The sequence below is a fragment of the Rattus norvegicus genome, chromosome 12, assembly GCF_021556685.1.
Source record: "Rattus norvegicus strain SHRSP/BbbUtx chromosome 12, alternate assembly SHRSP_T2T, whole genome shotgun sequence".
NCBI lineage: Eukaryota > Metazoa > Chordata > Mammalia > Rodentia > Muridae > Rattus > Rattus norvegicus.
Window position 1 is genome coordinate 3,852,443 of NC_141545.1, and position 24,040 is coordinate 3,876,482.

Below are 24,040 nucleotides of genomic sequence, written 5' to 3' on the forward strand. Positions count from 1 at the left end.
GAAGTTAGGGAAATAACACACAGACCAAAATAGTCATACATAATATAAACTGTTTTGGTGTAACTCTAGCCAAGAAAGTGAAAGATCTGTATGACAAGAACTTCAAGTCTCTAAAAGAGAAATCAAAGAAGTTTTGAGAAGAAAGATCAATCACCCATGTCCATGAATTGGCATAATTAACATATTAAAAGTGGACAATTTAACAAAAACAATCAACAGATTAAATATAATCCCCATCAAAATGCCAACTCAATTCTTCACAGAGATAGAAAGCCAATTATTGAAATTAATTGGTAATCCAAAAAACCCAGCACAGCTAAAACCATTCTCAACAATAAAAAAAAAAAAAAAAGAAAAAGGCTGGAGAGATGGCTCAGCGGCTAAGAGCACCCGACTACTCTTCCAGAGGTCCTGAGTTCAATTCCCAGCAACCACATGGTGGCTCACAACCATCTGTAAAGAGATCCGATGCCCTCTTCTGGTGTATCTGAAGACAGCTACAGTGTACTTATATATAATAAATGAATAAATCTTAAAAAAAAAATCTGTGGGAATTGCTATCTCTGACTTCAAGCTCTACTACAGAACTATAGTGAGGGAAACCAAATGGCACTGGTACAGAAAAAAGCAGTTAAATTACATGGAATAGAATTGAAGACACAGAAATGAACCCACACACCTATGGTCACTTGATTTTGATAAAGAAGCTAAAACCGTCCAGTGGAAAAAAGAAATAATTTTCAACAAATAGTGCTGTTTCAACTGGTGGTCATCATCTAGAAGAATGCAAACTGATCTACATATCACCTTGTACAAAGCACAAATACAACTGAATCAAGGACCTCCACATAAAACCAGATACAGCCAGACTACTAGAAGAGAAAGTGGAGAACAGCCTAGAACACATGGGCACTGGGGAATTTTTCCCAAAGAGAAGAGCAATGGCTTATACTCTAAGATCAAGAATGTACAAAGGGAACCTCATAAAAATGAAAACTAAAACTAAAGACACATTCAAGAGCTCAAAACAGCAGCCAACAAATTGGGAAATGATCTTCACCAATCCTACATCCAATATAATGCTAATTTCTAATATATACAAAGAACTCAAGAATTTTTTCTCTGGAGAAACAATTAACCCAATTAAAATTGGATTTCAGAGCTATACAGAGAATGCTCAAATGATGTATATTTGAGAAGGGCCTAAAGAAATGTTCAACATCGTTATTCATCAGGGAAATGCAAATCAAAACAACCTTGTGATTCCACTTCACACCTGTCTGAATGGCTAAGACCAAAAACTCAGGTAACAGTAGCTGCTCTACAGGATGTGCAGAAAAAGAAACACTCCTCCATGTTTTTGTGGAATTGCAAGCTGCTACAGCTCATTTAAAAATCAGTCTGGATTTTCCTCAGAAAATTGTACCTAGTTCTACCTGAGGACCCAACTGTACTAGTTCTGGGCATATACCCAAAAGATGTTCTATTGTATAACAAGGACACATGCACCACTATGTTCATAGCAGCCTTATTTATAATAGTCAGAAGCTGGAAAGAACTGAGATGTCCTGAGCAAAGGAATGGATATAGAAAATGTTGTATATTTACACAAATGAGTACTACTCAGCTAATAAAAGCAATGACTACATAAAAATTTTAGATCAATCAACGAAACTAGAAAATATCATGCTAAGTGAGGTAACAAAGTCACAAAAGAGCACACATGGGGATGCATTCACTTATAAGGGGATATTAACCCAAAAGCTCAAATTATCCAAGATACAATCCACAGACCACATGAAGCTAAAGAAAAAATACCACAATGTGGATGCTTCAGTTCTTCTTAGAAGGGTGACCAAATTACTCATGGGAAAATTTACATTGACACAGACTGTAGCAGGGGCTGAAATAAAGTTCCTTCGGAGATTGCCCCACTTGGGGATCCATGCCATACGCAGTCACTATATTCAGTCACTATTGCTGATGCCTAGAAGTGTTTGCTGAAAGGAGCCTGATATGGCTATCTCCTGAGAGGCTCTGCCAGAGCCTTACTGATACATATGAGTGTAAACGATGGGTATTGGGTGTACCTGGAAGAGAATGAGGGACAAAAGACGCGAAGAAGGATGCCAAGGCAAGAGTCTGATCAAGGCGACAACTTTATTTTTCCCCAAGGCTGAATTTATACCATAACATGGGTAACAGAGGGAAGGTGGAAGTAAGAAACATTTATGCAGGCCAAGGACACAGTATTCGTGTGGTCAGGGAATTGGCTGATGTTGACAGGATGTCAGAAAGGTCACAGGTTTATCATATTATTAGTCAGCAGGACAACTTTATCATATGATTATTTTTCTTGACCACCAGATTTGTATTAGTCTTCTGGAGCTGGCTGGGGATTTTCCATGAACCTAGTCATACTTAATTCTAACATCAACAATGGAGGGCTTCAAGGGCATCGCTATCAACAGACGAGGATGCTCAGAGCTAAACTTTGTACTGGACATGGCGACTACAATGGAAGAGTTAGAGAAAGAACTGATTAGCTGAAAGGGTTTGCAACTCCTTATGAATAATAAAACTATCAACCAACAGACCCTCTTCAGACGTCCCATGGTGAAAATTACCAACAAATGAGTACAAAATGATAAACCAAGGACTCCTTCTGCATATGTAGTAGAGCATGGCCTTGTCTTCAATGAATAGAAGGAAAAACCCTTGGTTCTGCGAAGGCTTCATTTCCCCATGTATTGGAATCCTAGAGCATTGAGTTGGGAGTGGGTGGTGGATAGTGGGAACATCTTGATAAAAGCAGGCCAAAAGGGGTGAGGAGGTTTGGGGGAGGCTGAAAACAGAATTATACTTGGAAGGTAAATACATAAAATATTCAATAAAAAAGAAATATTCAAATCCCGTGGGAGGGAGAGCTAAACCTTCAGAGAGGCAGACACGCCCGGGAAACCAGAAGAGACTGCACTCTGCACACACATCTCGGACGCCAGAGGAAAACACCAAACGCCATCTGGAACCCTGCTGCACTGAAGCTCCTGGAAACGGCAGCGCAGATCTTTCTGCTTGCTGCCTCCGCAGACAGCTCATGGGCAGCACCCCGAGAGCGAACTTGAGCCTCGGGACCACAGGTAAGACCAACTTTTCTGCTGCCAGTGACCTTCCTGGTGAACTCAAAACACAGGCCCACAGGAAGAGCTGAAGACCTGTAGAGAGGAAAAACTACACGCCCGAAAGCAGAACACTCTGTCCCCATAACAGGCTGAAAGAAAACAGGAAAACAGGTCTACAGCACTCCTGCCACACAGGCTTATAGGGCAATCTAGCCACTGTCAGAAATAGCAGAACAAAGTAACACTAGAGATAATCTGATGGCGAGAGGCAAGCGCAGGCATCCAAGCAACAGAAACCAAGACTACATGGCACCATTGGAGCCCAAATCTCCCAACAAAACAAACATGGAATATCCAAACACACCAGAAAAGCAAGATCTAGTTTCAGAATCATATTTGATCATGATGCTGGAGGACTTCAAGAAAGACTTGAAGAACTCCCTTAGAGAACAAGTAGAAGCCTACAGAGAGGAATCGCAAAAATGCCTGAAAGAATTCCAGGAAAACATAAATAAACAAGTAGAAGCCCATAGAAAGGAGACACAAAAATCCCTGAAAGAATTCCAGGAAAACATAAATAAACAAGTAGAAGCCCATAGAGAGGGGACACAAAAATCCCTGAAAGAATTCCAGCAAAACACAATCAAACAGTTGAAGGAATTAAAAATGGAAATAGAAGCAATCAAGAAAGAACACATGGAAACAACCCTGGATATAGAAAACCAAAAGAAGAGACAAGGAGCTGTAGATACGAGCTTCACCAACAGAATACAAGAGATGGAAGAGAGAATCTCAGGAGCAGAAGATTCCATAGAAATCATTGACTCAACTGTCAAAGATAATGTAAAGCAGAAAAAGCTACTGGTCCAAAACATACAGGAAATCCAGGACTCAATGAGAAGATCAAACCTAAGGATAATAGGTATAGAAGAGAGTGAAGACTCCCAGCTCAAAGGACCAGTAAATATCTTCAACAAAATCATAGAAGAAAACTTCCCTAACCTAAAAAAAGAGATACCCATAGGCATACAAGAAGCCTACAGAACTCCAAATAGATTGGACCAGAAAAGAAACACCTCCCGTCACATAATAGTCAAAACACCAAACGCACAAAATAAAGAAAGAATATTAAAAGCAGTAAGGGAAAAAGGTCAAGTAACATATAAAGGCAGACCTTTCAGAATCACACCAGACTTCTCGCCAGAAACTATGAAGGACAGAAGATCCTGGACTGATGTCATACAGACCCTAAGAGAACACAAATGCCAGCCCAGGTTACTATTTCCTGCAAAACTCTCAATTAACATAGATGGAGAAACCAAGATATTCCATGACAAAACCAAATTTACACAATATCTTTCTACAAATCCAGCACTACAAAAGATAATAAATGGTAAAACCAAACATAAGGAGGCAAGCTATACCCTAGAAGCAGCAAGAAACTAATCATCTTGGCAACAAAACAAAGAGAAGAAAAGCACAGAAACATAACCTCACATCCAAATATGAATATAACAGGAAGCAATAATCACTATTCCTTAATATCTCTCAACATCAATGGCCTCAACTCCCCAATACAAAGACATAGATTAACAAACTGGATACGCAACGAGGACCATGTATTCTGCTGCCTACAGGAAACACACCTCAGAGAAAAAGACAGACACTACCTCAGAGTGAAAGGCTGGAAAACAATTTTCCAAGCAAATGGTCAGAAGAAGCAAGCTGGAGTAGCCATTCTAATATCAAATAAAATCAATTTTGAACTAAAAGTCATCAAAAAAGATAAGGAAGGACACTTCTTATTCATCAAAGGAAAAATCCACCAAGATGAACTCTCAATCCTAAATATCTATGCCCCAAATGGAAGGGCACCTACATATGTAAAAGAAACCTTACTAAAGCTCAAAACACACATTGCACCTCACACAATAATAGTAGGAGATTTCAACACCCCATTCTCATCAATGGACAGATCATGGAAACAGAAATTAAACAGAGACGTAGACAGACTAAGAGAAGTCATGAGCCAAATGGACTTAACGGATATTTATAGATCATTTATCCTAAAGCAAAAGGATATACCTTCTTCTCAGCTCCTCATGGTACTTTCTCCAAAATTGACCATATAATTGGTCCAAAAACGGGCCTCAACAGGAGCAGAAAAATAGAAATAATCCCACGCGTGCTATCAGACCACCACGGCCTAAAACTGGTCTTCAATAACAATAAGGGAAGAATGCCCACATACACATGGAAATTGAACAATACCCTACTCAATGATAACCTGGTCAAGGAAGAAATAAAGAAAGAAATTAAAAACTGCTTAGAATTTAATGAAAATGAAGGTACAACATACCCAAACTTATGGGACACAATGAAAGCTGTGCTAAGAGGAAAACCCATAGCGCTGAGTGCTTGCAGAAAGAAACAGGAAAGAGCATATGTCAGCAGCTTGCCAGCACACCTAAAAGCTCTAGAACAAAAAGAAGCAAATAAACCCAGGAGGAGCAGAAGGCAGGAAATAATCAAACTCAGAGTTGAAATCAACCAAGTAGAAACAAAAGGACCATAGAAAGAATCAACAGAACCAAAAGTTGGTTCTTTGAGAAAATCAACAAGATAGATAAACCCTTAGCCAGACTAACGAGAGGACACAGAGAGTGTGTCCAAATAAACAAAATCAGAAATGAAAAGGGAGACATAACTACAGAATCAGAGGAAATTCAAAAAATCATCAGATCTTACTATAAAAGCCTATATTCAACAAAACTTGAAAATCTGGAGGAAATGGACAATTTCCTAGACAGATACAAGGTACCGAAGTTAAATCAGGAACAGATAAACCAGTTAAACCACCCCATAACTCCTAAGGAAATAGAAGCAGTCATTAAATGTCTCCCAACCAAAAAGGGCCAGGTCCAGACGGGTTCAGTGCAGAATTCTATCAGTCCTTCATAGAAGACCTCATACCAATACTATCCAAACTATTCCACAAAATTGAAACAGATGGAGCACTACCAAATTCCTTCTATGAAGCCACAATTACTCTTATACCTAAACCACAAAAAGACACAACAAAGAAAGAGAACTTCAGACCAATTTCCCTTATGAATATCGATGCAAATATACTCAATAAAATTCTGTCAAACTGAATCCAAGAGAACATCAAAACAATCATCCACCATGATCAAGTAGGCTTCATCCAAGGCATGCAGGGATGGTTTAATATATGGAAAACCATCAACGTAATCCATTATATAAACAAACTGAAAGAACAAAACCACATGATCATTTCATTAGATGCTGAGAAAGCATTTGACAAAATTCAACACCCCTTCATGACAAAAGTCCTAGAAAGAATAGGAATTCAAGGGCCATACCTAAACATAGTAAAAGCCATATATAGCAAACCAGTCGCTAACATTAAACTAAATGGAGAGAAACTTGAAGCAATACCACTAAAATCAGGGACTAGACAAGGCTGCCTACTCTCTCCCTACTTAATCAATATAGTTTTAAGTTCTAGGCAGAGCAATCAAACAACACAAGGAGATCAAGGGGATACAGATTGGAAAAGAAGAAGTCAAAATATCAGTATTTGCAGATGATATGATAGTATATTTAAGTGAACCCAAAAGTTCCACCAGACAACTACTAAAACTGATAAACAACTTCAGCAGAGTGGCTGGGTATAAAATTAACTCAAATAAATCTGTAGCCTTCCTCTACACAAAAGAGAAACAAGCCGAGAAAGAAATTAGGGAAATGATACCCTACATAATAGTCCCAAATAATATAAAGTACCTCGGTCTGACTTTAACCCAGCAAGTAAAAGATATGTACAATAAGAACTTCAAGACTCTGAAGAAAGAAATTGAAGAAGACATCAGAAAATGGACAGATCTCCCATGCTCATAGATTGGCAGGATTAGTATAGTAAAATGGCCATTTTACCAAAAGCGATCAATAGATTCAATGCAATCCCCATCAAAATACCAATTCAATTCTTCAAAGAGTTAGACAGAACAATTTGCAAATTCATCTGGAATAACAAAAAAACCCAGGATAGCTAAAACTATCCTCAACAATAAAAGGGCTTCAGGGGGAACCACTATCCCTGAACTCAAGCAGTATTACAGAGTAATAGTGATAAAAACTGCATGGTATTGTTACAGAGACAGGAAGATAGACCAATGGAATAGAATTGAAGATGCAGAAATGAACCCACACACCTATGGACACTTGATTTTTGACAAAGGAGCCAAAACCATCCAATGGAAAAAAGATAGCATTTTCAGCAAATGGTGCTGGTTTACTGGAGGTCAACATGTAGAAGAATGCAGATCGATCCATGCTTATCACCCTGTACAAAGCTTAAGTCCAAGTGGATCAAGGACCTCCACATCAAGCCAGATACACTCAAACTAATAGAAAAAAATTTTCCTGAACAAAACACCAATGGATTATGCTCTAAGATCAAGAATCGAGAAATGGGATCTCATAAAACTGCAAAGTTTATGTAAGGCAAAGGACACTGTGGTTAGGACAAAATGGCAACCAACACATTGGGAAAAGATCTTTACCAATCCTACAACAGATAGAGGGCTTATATCCAAAATATACAAAGAACTCAAGAAGTTAGACCGCAGAGAGACAAATAACCCTATTAAAAAATGGGGTCAGAGCTACACAAAGAATTCACAGCTGAGGAATGCCAAATGGCTGAGAAACACCTAAAGAAATGTTCAACATCTTTAGTCATAAGGGAAATCCAAATCAAAACAAGCCTGAGATTTCACCTCATACCAGTGAGAATGGCTAAGATCAAAAACTCAGGTGACGGGGTTGGGGATTCAGCTCAGCGGTAGAGCACTTGCCTAGCAAGTGCAAGGCCCTGGGTTCGGTCCCCAACTCCGAAAAAAAGAAAAAAAAAAACTCAGGCGACAGCAAATGCTGGTGAGGATGTGGAGAAAGAGGAACACTCCTCCCTTGTTGGTGGGATGGCAGACTGGTACAACCATTCTGGAAATCAGTCTGGAGGTTCCTCAGAAAATTGGACATTGAACTGCCTGAGGATACAACTATACCACTCTTGGTCATATACCCAAAAGATGCCCCAACATATAAAATAGACTCATGTTCCACTATGTTCATAGCAGTCTTATTTATAATAGCCAGAAGCTGGGAAGAACCCAGATGCCCTTCAACAGAGGAATGGATACAGAAAATATGGTATATCTGCACAATGGAATATTACTCAGCTATCAAAAACAATGACTTTATGAAATTCATAGGCAAATGGAGGGAACTGGAAAATGTCACCCTGAGTGAGGTAACCCAATCACAGAAAGACATACATGGTATGCACTCATTGATAAGTGGCTATTAGCCCAAATGCTCGAATTACCCTAGATGCACAGAACACATGAAACTCAAGACAGATGATCAAAATGTGAATGCTTCACTCCTTCTTTATAAGGTGAACAAGAATACCCTTGGCAGGGAATAGGGAGGCAAAGATTAAAACAGAGACGGAAGGAACACCCATTCAGAGCCTGCCCCACATGTTGCCCATACATATACAGCCACCCAATTAGACAAGATGGATGAAGCAAAGAAGCGCAGGCTGTCAGGAACCGGATGTAGATCTCTCCTGAGAGACACAGCCAGAATACAGCAAATACAAAGGTGAATGCCAGCAAACCACTGAACTGAGAACAGGACCCCCATAGAAGGAATCAGAGAAAGGACTGGAACAGCTTGAAGGGGCTGGAGACCCCATATGAACAACAATGCCAACTTCCAGGGACTAAGCCACTACCCAAAGACTATACATGGACTGACCCTGGACTCTCACCTCATAGGTAGCAATAAATAGCCTAGTAAGAGCATCAGTGGAAGGGGAAGCCCTTAGTCTTGCTAAGACTGAACCCCCAGTGAACTAGACTGTTGGGGGGAGGGCGGTAATTGGGGGGAGGATGGGGAGCGGGAGGGGTTAGGGTGATGTTGGCCCAGAAACTGGGAAAGGGAATAACATTCGAAATGTAAATAAGAAATACTCAAGTTAATAAAGAAAAAAACGGAAAAAAATGTTCCACCATATAACATGAGCATACAGTACATTATGTTCATAGCAGCCTTATTTTTAATAGCCAGAATGTAAAAAGAGCCCAGATGCCCTTCAACAGAGAAATGGATACAGAAAGTGTTGTCCTTTTATACCACACAGTTCTTTTCAGCTATTATAAACAGACTTCTTGAAATTCTTGTGCAAATGGATGGAACTAGAAAATATCATAAGCAAGGAAACCAGTCACCAAAGAACATACATGGTATGTACTACGGATAAGTGGTTATTGGCCTAAAAGCTCTGTAATACCCATTATATAATCCACAGACCACATGAAGCTCAAGAGGAAGGAAGACCACAGTGTGGATGTTTCTGTTCTTCTTTGCAAATGGAGCAACATCTTTACAGAAGATAGAGGGTAGAAAGGATTTGGGGGAAAGAAAGGAGGGAATGGGGAAAAATGGGGCCAGAATCAGGTATGTGAATAGATGAGAATAATATACAGAGGGTTAGGAATTTAAACAAATGTGTGTAGCAATGGGTGAAGAGTAATGGGCAGTGGCCACCAACAAGTCCCAGATTTCACGAAAGCAATTGGCTCTGAGGACCCGAAGCAGATCAAATTTGTTAAAATGCTCAACAAATATAAGGAAAAACTTCTAGAAACCATAAAAAGAGGTTAGGCAAGGCCCCAAGTTGGGGGATTGGGACACCTCTCATCTCCAAATTTTTAGCTTAGAATGGCTCCTATTGAAAAGAAGTATGGCTACAAAGAGTGGAGCACATACTGAAGAACACATCATCCAAAGTCTGCCCCCCCCCCTTGGGTCCTTCTTCCATTTAAAGAAACCAAATGCAAACACTATTGCTGATGCCAAGAAATGCTTGCAGATAGGAGCCTAGTATAACTGTCTCCTGAAAGGCTCTGTCAGAGGCTAACAAATACAGATGTGGGTGCTCCTCGCCAAACATTAGACTGAGCTTGGGTACCCAGCGCAGCTATTCAGGAAAGGACTGAAGGAGCTAAAGGGGTTTTCAACTACACTGGAATAACTACAATATCAACCAACCAGGCCTACTGTGGTTGTACACAAAGAAAGTGGAGGGACGCTGGGCAGGAAGCTTTTACTGGAGTTTTGGTGACTAGTGTGGCCTTTTGACTATGGGGACTTTCTCCCTGAGCTACAAACTAGGACAAAGCATCAAAAGAGGAGTTGTTGAGGAGAGAGTGTGAAAAAAATCTGAGAGTGGAGGAAATCTTTTGGCAGGAGCAGACTTGGAATTCTGTTTGGTAGCATGTATTTTGGTGACAGCAGGGTTTATCTGTAATCTGAGTTGGAAACTTGGACATGAGTGAAGAAGAGGGAGGGAAGAATGTCTTTAGGGCTGAGGAACTAGAGAAAAAATAGAGTACCTTAAGCAAAGAAGACTCCATGTCTTCTGGTAGACATAGTCAAGCTTGTGCCATAGGTTTCCGCTTGAGATGTATGGAGAATTTAGCAGCAAGGTGGGAAGGCAAGCTAACTATTGTATTAGTTAGAGAGTGAGGAAAGTACACAAGCATGCAGTCTACCTTGCTTTCTGGCAGGCATATTCTGCATTTTGGCTGCTGTTGTCTGCTAGAAGGAACCTAGAAACAGGAAAGGAGACATTTTTCTCACCTTTCTTCACTACAATACTCTAAAAAAAGGTTTAGTTTTTCTGTGCAATATATCAATACCTGTTATGAATTTCTTTACATTTCTTAGAAGAACGATTGCTCCTAGTTTTTGATAAATTTCTCTAGATTTTATATTGATCATAGGAATTTACATTTGTACCAAACATGTTTATGTGCAAAAGTTCTTCGAATCACATCAAAATTATGTGTGTATACCTATAGCAACCATAACTGCAAACATCAACTAGCAATCAACATACAAAATGTTTTTGATCAAGTAAGACCATGTTATTGGTGTATTGCGGTTCTAGACCTTGTCCCATAACCGCACGCATATGATCCAAAGTGCTGAGAAAAAAATAACTTTCCTTGTTGTATGTTATACACTTTAATTTAGAATTTCAATCAACTAATCAAACAAACTTTGTGGTACCTTGTAAATTTCTAGGCCTCAACCACATACTCAAGATAAAAGTCATTAATACTTTGCATTATTTCTATCTCTGGTGGATAGTGTTACCCCCAGACTTCACATACTACTTTGTGTTTGTTTGATTTTTTGTTTTTGTTTTCATTGCCTTTCAAGGAATTCTTCAGTTAGGGGGATTTTGAGATACTTTTTCTAAACACTACTGACTATCCTAAAACTAACTGTTGAATCTAAAGGCCTCTAACCCTCTGGGGATTGGTCCAGGTATAATATTCTGTAGATAAAGAAAGAAAATCAGCCTAAGTTTGAAGACTCTACTGCTAGGTTTTGTAATTCCTCTTACTTATAGTGAACATTAACTTCAGTGAAAGAGCAAGACAGGGTGCATCCCATCAATAACAGGATTCCTTAACATACTGATTAGGGAAGCCATCCTTCATTTTAGGAATGGTGAAACATCCATTGCATAAATAAAAAGAAACTAGAATCACATAATAATAATCCTCAGAATGTAAGATATATAAGAAAATATTTAGATCCCATGACAAATTTATATTTAAAAATAAAGAGTAGACCTACAAAAATACTTAAGGACAATATTCTAAAGTATTACACAAAATAGAAGCAAAAGGAACACTACCAAATCATTAAATGAAGCCACAATTACACTTGTACTCAAACCACAGAAACATGCAACCAAGTTAGAGAACTTCAGAACAGTTTCCCTTATGAATATTGATGTAAAAGTACTCTATATAATTTTTCAAGACTGAATTCAAGAACACATTAAAGCAATCATTCACGATGATCAAGTAGGCTTCATCTCAGGGATGCCGGGATGGTTCAGTATATGGAAATCCATCAACATAATCCCTTATTGAAACAAACTCAAAGAAAAACCACATGGTCATTTCATTAGATGCTGAGAAAGCATTTGACAAAATTCAACACCCCTTCATGATAAAAGTCCTGGAAAGAATAGGAATTCAAGGCCCATAGCTCAACATAGTAAAAGTAATGCCCAGCAAACCAGTAGCCAACATCAAACTAAATGGAGAAAACTTGAAGCAATCCCACTAAACTCAGGGACTAGACAAGGCTTCCACTCTTTCCCTACTCATTCAATATAGTCCTCGAAGTCCTAGCCAGAGCAATCAGAAAGGGAAAGGAGTTCAAACGGACACAAATTGGAATTGAAGTAGTCAAAATATCACAATTTGCAGAAGATATGATAGTATACCTAAGTGACCAAAAATATTTCACTAAAGAACAACTATATCTGACAAATAAGTTCAGCAAAGTTGTTGGATATAAAATTAATTCAAACAAACCTGCAGCCTTCCTATACTCAATGAATAACAAGACTGAGGAAGCAATTAGGGAAACAACATCCTTCACAATAGTCACAAATAATGTAAAATACTTTAGTGGGACACTAACCAAGTAAGTGAAAGTCTGTATGACAAGAATTTCAAGTCTCTGAAGAAATAAATTGAAGATCTCAGAGCTGGAAAGATCTCCCATGCTCGTGTATTTGCAGGATTAATATAGTGAAAGTGGCCATCTTTCCAAAATCAATGCACAGAAACAGTGGAATTCCCATCAAATTTCCAACTCAATTCTTTATAGAGCTAGAAAGAGCAATTTGCAAATTCATTTGGAATAACCAAAACCCAGGATACTGAAAAATATTCTCGATAATAAAAGAATTCTGCAGGAATCACCATCCCTGTCCTAGCATTGTAGAGCAATCCTGGTAAAAACTGCATGGCGTTGGTATAGAAAGGAGATGGTAGATCAATGGAATATACTTGAAGACCCAGAAATGAACCCACAAACCTATGGTCACTTAAACTTTGACAAATAAGCTAAAACCATCCAGTGGAAAAAAGACATAGTTTCAAAAAGTGGTGCTGATTTAACAGTAGGTCAGCCTGTAGAAGAATACAATTTGACACATTCTTATCTCTTTATACAAAGCCCGACATAAGTGGATCAAAGACCTCCACCTAAAACCAGATAAACTGATACTAACAGAAGAGAAAGTGGCAAGACTCTTGAACACATATGTAAAGGGGAAATTTTTCTGAACAAACACAAATGGCTCACGCCCTTAGATTAAGAATCAAAAGTGGGACCTCATAAAACTGCCAAGTTCTGTAAGGCAAAGGACACTGTAATAGAACCAAACAGGAACCAGCAGATTAGGAAAAGATCTTTACCATCCCTGCATTTAATAGACGGTAATATCCAGTATACATAAATTTGTCAAGAAGGTACACTCCATAGAATCATATAACCCTATTACAAAATGGTGTACAGAGCTAAACAAAGACTGAGAGTCAAATGAAAATTGATCAACATCCATAGTCATCTGCGAAATGCAATTCCAAAGAACTGTGAGATTCCACCAGTCAGAATGGCTAAGATCAAAATCTCAGGTGACAGCAGATGCTGAGAAGGATGTCAAGAAAGAGAAACTCTCCTCCATTGTTGGTGGGACTGCAAGCTGGTACAACCTCTTTGGAAGTCATTCTGGCAGTTCCTTGGAAAATTAGACTTAGTATTACCTGAGGACCCAGCTAAACCACTACTGTGCATATACCCAAAAGATGCTCCAACATATAACAAGGACATATGCTCCACTGAGTTCATAGCAGCCTTATTTATAATAGCCCAAAGCTGGAAAGAGCACAGATGCCCTTCAACAGAAGAATGTATACAGAAAATGTGGTGGATATACACAATGGAATACTACTCAGCTATCAAAAACAATGATTTCATGAAATTCACAGGAAATGGATGGAACTAGAAAATATCATCCTGAGTGTCGTAACCCAATCAGAGAAAAGCACACATGGTATGCACTAAATGACAGGTGGGTATTATCCCAAAAGCTCGAAATACCCAAGATCCAATCTACAGACCACATGAAGCTCAAGAAAAAGGATGACCAATACTCACATACGTCCACCACTTCTTTAAACTGGCAGCAAGAATACGCATAGGAGGTGATAGGGCGGCAAAGTTTAGAGCAGAGACTGAAGGGATGGCCACTCAGAGACTGCCCCTCCTGGGGCCCATATATAGACAGCCAGCAAATCTAGGTAAGATGGATAAAGCTAGGAAGTGCATGCTCACAGGAACCAGATATAGATTTCTCCTGAGAGACACAAACAGAGCATGTCAGAAACAGAGGAGAATGCTAGCAGCAAACCACTGAACTGAGAATGGGGTTCTTGGTGGAGGAATTAGAAAAAAGAATTGAGAGAGCTGAAGGGTCTTGCAGCTTCATAAGAACAGAAATACCAACCAAACAGCTGCCAAGGAGTAAACCACTAACAAAAGACTACAGATGGGCTGACCATGGGCTCCAACTGCATATGTAGCAGAGAATAGCCTTGTTGGGGCACCAATGGAAGAAGCTCTTTGTCCTGCCAAGGTTGGGACAACCAGTATTGGGCAATGTTCGGTAGGGCAGGAAGTGGGAGGTGTACGGGGAAGGGAACACCCTTACAGAAGAAGAGGAGGAATGGCATAGGGGGCTTATGTCTGGGAAACCAAGAAAAAGAATGATATTTGAAATGTAAATTTCAAACATTACATTAAAAAAACTAAAAAAAGAAAACAAAAAGCAAAAAAACAAAAACCAAAAAAGGATACTTTTAAAAATGAAGAAATTTTAATTTAAAATCTATGAAGTTCAAACTGAAGTATGAACTTCAAAAGTTATGTATTTGAATGTTTGCGTTAATTCAGAAATGCTTTACTAAAAACGGTTTTACAGAATTGTTCTATTGTTAGTAAGTTTAAAAACTGTTCTGGATATCTAATTACTCTTCTGGATGTTTAATTTGACACAAAATTCTTACTAGATCCTATAAATATCAAATATAAGACTGTAAATTGATGATGTCCACACTTCGGTCTTCAATCTTCTTTTTCATATTGTCTGTGAGTTGTATTTTGGGCATTCTGAGCTTTTTGCCTAACACAACTTATCAATGAGTACATACCATTTGTGTTCTTTTGTGAATTGGTCACCTCATTCAGGTATGATATTTTCTCATTCCATTTATCTGTCTGCAACATTTACACAGTCATTGCTTTTAATATCTATGTAGTATTCCATTGTGTACCACCTTTTTTGTATCCATTCCTTCAGTGCAGAATTCATGAGTTGTTTCCAATTTCTGGCTGTAGTAAATAATGTTATGAACATAGTGAAATATTTGTCCTGGTTTTATGTTGGAGCATCTTTTGGTATATGCCCAGAAGTGGTATAGCTGGGTCTTCAGAAAGTCCTATGTCCAGTATTCTGAGGAACCAGCAGACTGTTTTTGATCGTGGTTGTACCAGATTGAAAATTTTTACCTACAATGGAGAAATGTTCCTTTCTCCACATCCTCTCCAGCATCTACTTTCACCTGAATTTTTCATTCTATCTCATATGTTGTGCTTCCATTTTCATTAAACGCTAGAAGTCTTTCCAATTCTCTCCCTTTCTTTCTTTCTTTCTTTCTTTCTTTCTTTCTTTCTCTCTTTCTTTCTTTCTTTCTTTCTTTCTTTCTTCCTTCCTTTCTTTCTTTCCTTCTTTCTTTTTTCTTTCTTTCTTTCTTTCTTTCTTTCTTTCTTTCTTTCTTTCTTTCTTTCTTTCTTTCTTTCTTTCTTCTCTGACCAAGCAAACATTAAATAGATAGTTGTTCAGCTTCCTTGTACATGTGGGCTTTTTGGTATTTTTGTTATTCCGAAAAACATCCTTAGCCTATGCTGGTCCAATAGAATCCATGGGATTAATTCAATGTTTTGTATCTGTTGAGGTTTGTTTTATGTCTGATTACAAGGTCAGTTTTTGTATAGTAGTAGGAGGTGATGAGAACATGGTGTAAGCTTTTGTTTTAGGGCAAAATGTTTTGTAAGATATCTGATAAATCAATGTTTATCAGAGTACAGCAAATACAGAGGCGAATGCCAGCAGCAAACCACTGAACTGAGAACAGTACTCCCGTTGAAGGAATCAAAAAAAGAACTGGAAGAGCTTGTAGGGTCTCGATACCCCATATGAACAAAAATGCCAAGCAACCAGAGCTTCCAGGGACTAAGTCACTACCTAAAGACTACACATGGACTGACCCTGGACTCTGACCTCATAGGTAGCAATGAATACCCTAGTAAGAGCACCAGTGGAAGGGGAAGCCCTTGGTCCTGCTAAGATTAAACCCACAGTGAACGTGATTGTTGGGGGGAGGGCGGCAATGGGGAGGGGAACACCCATAAAGAAGGGAAGGGGGGGCTTAGGGGGAGATTGGCTCGGAAACCGGGAAAGGGAATAACACTCGAAATGTAAATAAGAAATACTCAAGTTAATTTAAAAAAAAATACTCAAGTTAGTAAAGAAAAAAAAAAAATCAGTGACCCATGTTAATCTGGATTGCACAAGAGCTGTCACTTCCTCTGACCATATAAATGACTATAATTGATCAAAAAAATACATTCTACATTTAAAGCATATTTTATTTGCCTTTATAATAATTCAGTTGTGGTATTTACACAATGGATATAATTTCATTATCTGTTACGTAACTTTTTAAAACTTATTTTACATAGTATGGGTAAACGCCTCCAAGGTGATTGGCATACAAACTACTGTACTCCAATCAACTTGGCCATTTTTCACAAAATTGGAAACAATTCTACCTCAATACCTACATACCAAGCTATATCTCTTCTGGATATATGAATATTAATATATACATATATGTGGATATATGTTTATATTATGTTTGTATATATACATACATATATATACATATATATAAATATATATATACAAATATATATATGTTTATTTATGATGGCCAGGAGCTGGAAACACCCCAGATGTCTCTCAGCTGATAAATGGATAAAGAAAATTTGGTCTATTTATAAAATGCAATAGTATAAAGTGTTTAGAAACAAAGATGTTATGAAATTCAAAAGCAAATTGATGGACTAGGAAATATGCTTCTTAGTGCATGGTGTGTTCTTGCTTATAAGGGAATATTAGCCATAAAGGGCAGGATAACCACACTGCAATTACAGACTCAAAGAAGCCAAAATAAAAAGTCAGAGGAGCATGCTTGAATATTTAACAGAAGGGGAAATAAACTGAAATTGGGGGTGGAGGAGTAGGGGCAACTCAGTGGGAGAGGGTGTGGGAAGGGTAACAGAATAGGTACATCAAACGAAGGGAAAGAAGGGGAGAGAGAATAAAAATTGGCAATGGGCAAGGGTGGAGGGCAGTGTCTATGAAGTGACACTAGCAGATTTCCTATCAGTGAGCGGTATGTATCTTGACATGGCCACATCCTATAGGCAGACAGGACTTCCACTTTAGGGATAAGGACACTTACCCACCTAGAAAAAAGTTACATCCTGAAAGTGTCTTACCTACATTGTATACAGAAACAGTGGTGGAGCAGAGACTGATGTAATGGCCAACCATTGACTAACCCAAATCAGACGTACCCCATGGGCAAGAATCAATTCCTGACATTATGATACTCTCTTATGCTTGCAGAGAAGATCATAGCTTAACTGTCTTCTGACAGGATCCACCTAGCAGCTGATGGAAATAGTTAAAGCAACTCACTCCCAACCATTAGATACTCACAGAGTCTTGTAGAAAAGTTTGAGGAGAGATTGAGATACCTGAGTGGGTAGAAACTCCACAGGAAGTTCAGCAGCATCAACATACCTCTACCTATGGAGACTCAAAAACGTAAACTCCAACTAAAGATCATACATGGACAGAACCTGGGCCACTGCCATAAATGTAGTAGACATGCATTTTGGTCTTTATTTGGGTCCCAAGTGAAGTGGAAAGTCTCCCTGATTCTGTAGACTGCCTGTAGATCCTATACCTTTAAATAGGCTTCCTTGTCTGGTATCAGTGGTAGAGGATGTGTGCAATCCTCTGCTGATTTGACATGTCAGGGTGGGGAGATAATAAGGTGGATCTTTCTTCTCAGAGGTCGAATGGAGCGAATGGGTAGAAGAGAGCGGGTATTGAGTAAAAAACAGTGTGAGATGGGGACTAGGAAGAAGGGGTTGATGTTGAATTTTTAATAGAATGGTGGAATTTATATATGAATGACTACATAAACAAATAAATAACTAATGTAAAAAAATAAATTTCCCCACAATGCATGTCATTTCCTTTCATTAGTGATGTTGTTTACAGTACCTCATGATGGTAGATTTCTAGGTCTAATGTTTGCTCTTCATTAACTAAATCATCCAAATTACTGAACATGTCTATAGTGGGAAATAGTGAAAAAATGCATGCAATATCCCAGTTTGCTTTTCTCTGGCCCCATGTAGCACCTTGTAGAAACCACAATCCTAGGGCTCTCTTGTCTCAGACGCTGTTCATATTTCTAGCCAGGCTTGGCATATTCTCTTGCCCAGAGCTCTTGAAATATCTTCCCTGAACTTGCTAAGTTCCCTTGGTAGGTCACTATCACAGCAGCCCCACACATCTAAATTCTGCATGGCCCTTACCACCCTCTTCAAAACAGTTGGATTCCATACCAATGTAGAAAAACACTATACAAAATTAGTTTAGAAAGAACAGGTAACTCAACCTTTGGCTGCAATTACAAACATCCTAAAAATTAAATCCTATGGTGGCTCATCTAAGGCCTCCAGTTAGTGACATCTTTAACCCTAAACTCTCTCTCCATCCCAAAAGCATCAAATCCCATTTGTCCCACTCTCTTCTTCCCCATTTGACTTGAAAGTCCCCTCTGCTTACTCAGTGATTGGTACTCTTAAATCATTATTCATTAAGGAAAGGTACTTGCCACACCTGTCTACCACAAATATTTCACAGTGCACATTTGTCTCCGTTACAACAGCTTGAATCTTCTCTCTATGTACAGAGGCCAGGCTGGTCAGATCATTGGCCTGGAATTCCTAAGAGTAGCCAAGACTTGGAAGTGAGAGTGTTCCTGTAGCTAGAAAATATATTTGACATTCAACAGAAAAAGTTCAACAGGGTGGGAAGTAGCAAGCTAAGTTCAATAAATAACATTGTGACAGTGATCTTGAGATATAGCATCATGGGTAAGGTAACCCAATCACAAAGACAAGAAAAGAAAAAAAATCACACATGATATATACTGAGTGATATGTTATTAGCCCAATATCTCAGACTCCCCAGGCTAGAATCCACAGACCACATTAAGATCAAGGAGAAGGAAGACCAAAGTGGAGATGCTGTAGTCCTCTTTAAGAGAGGAAATAAAGATATTCATAGGAAGGTAAGTGGACATAGCATTTTGAGAAGAGACTGAAGCAATGGCCATTCAGAGTCTGCCACATCTGGTGATCTGCCATACTTATATTTTACCAAGAAACTTGTTTTAATAGAATTATGCAATGTGAACCCATGAAATTTTACACAAAAGTCCCTCACAAACTTACATCTCAGTCTTACAGATCTCTCATTTCTCAAGTGAGTACCATTTTGCTTTCATTGTATCTATCCATGTGAATTGTTTATTTCACCACTATGAAAATAGTATTGCCCTGGAATACCCTGGTCAAATTCAACATCGTTCACAAGGCCTATTCAGATATATATCCCTAAACAATGATTTCCATTACACATCTCTTCTTTAATATTAATGTGCCATTTACAGTGACAATTTCTCAGATTCTTGTCTTACTCATTTAACTTAAATCACTAAAGGAAATAATTGATTCATAAATGTATCTTCAGACATTTTACAATATTATACTATATTATGTAATGTCCATAATTCATACATACTATGTGATTTCCCAAAATATGTCCAACTGAAATGAATGTAAATGAAAGTCATAATTAACTACTTGCCAGAATAAAATTTGTATTCTTTATACCTCCAATATTCTTGAGTATCAACTTCTGTTTATTTCTGTAGCCTCTTATCTGTAATTAAAGAGATATGAAATGGTAACTTCAATAAGTGTGAATGAAATTACCTGATTTAGGAAAGTCATTAAAAAAAACATTGTATAAAGATTGGTGCTATGGATATACCTATCTACAGTCCAGTGACTTACACAAACATCCACCACCGCAAAAACAGGACAAATATTCATTTTGATCCTATAGGTTTATTCCTATGTTTCCTGGCAGGCTGTTCTTTAATCTCTAGAGCAAGATTGTTCAGAATTAACATATATTCTCATTAATTTCATTAAAATTATACCAAAGGTTGTTTTTGCTATAATCAAGAGTGATTTTGATTAATACTTAGGAAATCAAACCCCTCGCCAGCAGTGGGAATGAGAACAACCTTTTCAGTCAGTCGTCCTTTCTCTTCCTTCTCTCCCCTTCTTGCAAAAGGCCAAAGATACAAATGCACCAGAGGGATTTTTAAGAGTCTGTTTGCTTTTGCAGGTAGTTCTAAAGAAATCACTCCAAAATGGGAGTCCATTTTCCTCTCTCTTGAGTGTGAAGAAAAAACACACAAGTGCACACCAGCCTGACTTGGCTGGCAACAAACAGTGCCTGGAGCACACACCCTCTCTTACAGACTGACTGTTAAGTCAGCAGAGAATGCTGGGAAAATCTAGAAGATGAAGAAGGTAACATACCCATGTACACATGTAAAGAGGACATGAAAATTGCAGACAGGTATTAGATAAAAACTAAAGGATCAGTCGAAGGTGATCTATCTTTGCTTTTAGAAACCATAGCTATTGAGGCATCCCACATTATAACTTGCTCTGACTCCAAAGCATAGTTTGACACGTGTGTTTTTGTGCTTATGATCTGTTCATGAGCATTCATTAGTACACTGTGTACAGTGTGAGGTGGAACAGTTCATTGAGGGAGAAGAAGTTACTGGAAAGATAGTCATTTGACACGCTATAGTTTCTAATGTTTCAACCATACCCTCCTTCATTTTCCCACCCTTCTTTCCATTCTTTTGAGTACTGAGGCTGGTAACCATGACCTTGTGTGTGCTAGACAAACACTCTATCAATGATTCTCTGTTGCCTCCTTATTGATCTGTGTAATAATTTTTGATCACAGGGTAGGTGTAAAATAGTGTATCTTCACTATCTCCTCCTTCAAGGAGTGCTCAGTACTCTAATGTCTTTTTCCTTGCCAACCTCTATGGTTCCTGCTTTTAGGAAAAAGTGGGGCCAGCTTACAGGTTCAGAGGTTCAGTCCGTTATCTTCAGGGCGGGGGCAGGGCAGCATCTACACAGATGTGGGGCTGGAGAAACTGAGAGTTCACCATCTTCCGAGGGCAGATAGGAGAAGACTGGCTTCCAGTCAGCTTTTAGGAAGTCTTGTCAGACTATTTCTTATGTTTGGACACTGTAGGTATCTGTGTTGCACTGCTTTCTTAGGGCTGCTGGGACACAGTGGAGTTAAAGTACTACATTAACAACTGGCCACACAGCAACATTTGATCCATTAAAGATTGAATACATGACAGTATGTATTATTTACGTCTTTATTGCTTTGAAAGACACCTTGGCCAAAGCACATTAAAAATAAAATTAGGATGATGTTTCCAGAAGTTTAGAGTCCATGATGGCAGAGAGAAGCCATGGTGTCAGGACCAGCTGAGAGCTTATATTTTGGGTAATTTAGTGTGAGCATGAGAGAGTGTGTGTGTGTGTGTGTGTGTGTGTACATGTGCAAGAGTGTGTACATTTATGTGTATGTGTATGTATATGTGTAAGAAGAGAGAGAGAGACAGAGAGACAGAAAGACACACACACACACACACACACACACACACACACACACAAAGAGAGATTGATATGTACCCTGGTGCCTGTGGAAGTCCAAGAAAAGTTATGGAGTTGATATTCTCTCACCTCTATATCGGTTCAAGGAATCGAGTACAGGTTATAAGGGTTTCTGCTTTTTATGCAGAAGATAACTGTACAAGAAACAGGATAACTTAAAATTTGAAAAGAAATCATAATTTTTTTCCAATTCCCCAGAGTAGAATTCCCCAGAGTTCAAAATATCAGCAGAGCCATGCTCCTGAGTGTTCCTGGATTTGAATGAAATCCTTCCTTCCTCCCCATGCCCCATTCTTAACTACTTTGTATCTCAGTAAAATATAAGAACAGCTAAACAGTTTCCTGTGGATAGATGTGGTGTCTTGGAAGCCTTTCTTCTGGATTTAGATTAGTGTGAGCAAAGGATGTGTCCCTAAGGTGAGTGGAATGCCATTCTTTGTCACCTCAGTTTTCACAAGTCCTTTGTAATCACAAGAATTGGAAGAAGCTGTGCAGATGACAGGGCCATGGTACAATGTTCACAAATGCCAATGTGTAGGAAAGGCCTAATAATACACTAGGTGTGAATGATGATCCTCAATTAAGGCCTTTGCCAGTCATATTGCCCAGTTAAAATATACATAATTGTAAGTAGGACTCTTTTTTTTTACAAAAAGAATATTTGCTTGTAAAAAGTGTGACATTCAATAGTTAGCTTAATAGGATGTGGAGAGATTTCCCAATGAATACTGCAGACCTCAGAAGAACAAAGGCGAGCACCTGGTTTATTTTAAACAGATGTCACCTGCTGTGGAAACTTCTTTCAGGCAAAGAATACAATGTTCTTACTGTTCTCCAGGCCTGTGATGTTATATATATATATATATATATATATATATATATATATATATATATATATATATATATATATATAACCTGATTGTTATATAGATAGGAGAAAGGGGGGATAGTCTCTCTATTTCTGCTTTGAACCTAGATGCCTAAGCAACACAAATCCATCCATTTACATTTTGGTTATTAGGTGGCTGAAAGATTCCCACTAGAATAAAGTTCAGCTTTAGAAGCGTTGTCCTCCTCTGAAGGCTCTAGTTTCTTTGCCTTTCCTGAGTTTGATCTTATTGTTTGTTTTACAGTCCCCTTCCACTGGTTATCTTACTAGGATATTCATTGCTACCTATGAGGTGAGAGTCCAGGGTCAGTCCATGTATAGTCTTTAGATAGTGGCTTAGTCCCTGGAAGCTCTGGTTGCTTGGCATTGCTTTTCATATGGGGTCTTAAGCCCCTTCAAGCTCTTTCAGTTCTTTCTCTGATTCCTTAAACAGGGGTCCTATTCTCAGTTCAGTGGTTTGCTGCTGGCATTTGCCTCTGATTTGCTGTATTCTGGCTGTGTCTCTCAGGAGAGATCTACATCCGGCTCCTGTTGCCCTGCATTTCTTTGCTTTATCCATCTTGTCTAATTGGGTGGCTATATATGTATGGGCCACATGTGAGGAAGGCTCTGAATTGTTGTTCCTTCTGTCTCTGTTTTAATCTTTGATTCTCTATTCCCTACCAAGGGTATTCTTATTACCCTTTTAAAGAAGGAGTGAAGCATTTGCATTTTGATCATCTGTCTTGAGTGTCATGTGTTCTAGGCATCCAGGGTAATTCAAGCATTTGGGCTAATAGCCACATATCAATGAGTGCATACGATGTGTGTTTTTCTGTGATTGGGTTACCTCACTCAGGATGATATTTTCCAGTTCTAACCATTTGCCTATGAATTTCATAAAGTCATTGTTTTTGATAGCTGAGTAATATTCCATTGTGTAGATGTACCACATTTTCTGTATCCATTCCTCTGTTGAAGGGCATCTGGGTTATTTCCACCTTCTGGCTATTATAAATAAGGATGCTATGAACATAGTGGAGCATGTGTCTTTTTTGTATGTTGGGGCATCTTTTGGGTATATGCC

The 24,040-nt window shown here is 38.6% G+C and overlaps 1 protein-coding gene and 1 long non-coding RNA gene across 5 annotated transcripts in view; one reads left to right on the top strand and one right to left on the bottom strand.

The window, feature by feature from the left end:
• Positions 1-21,682, bottom strand: part of LOC148001978 (uncharacterized) — a 28,629-nt gene extending 6,947 nt beyond the window's left edge. Inside the window, exons 1-2 of one of the 2 annotated variants that reach the window (XR_015634476.1) lie at positions 21,477-21,679; positions 20,193-20,241 (exon numbers count right to left, since the gene is read on the bottom strand). This is a non-coding gene — a long non-coding RNA (uncharacterized LOC148001978). Of the gene's footprint in view, positions 1-20,166; positions 20,242-21,476 lie in introns of both variants that reach the window. The other variant, XR_015634477.1, reaches the window with a different exon arrangement.
• LOC148001969 (uncharacterized) overlaps positions 1-24,040 on the top strand; it is a 955,959-nt gene that overhangs the window by 592,042 nt on the left and 339,877 nt on the right. The gene's annotated exons all lie outside the window — the stretch shown is intronic.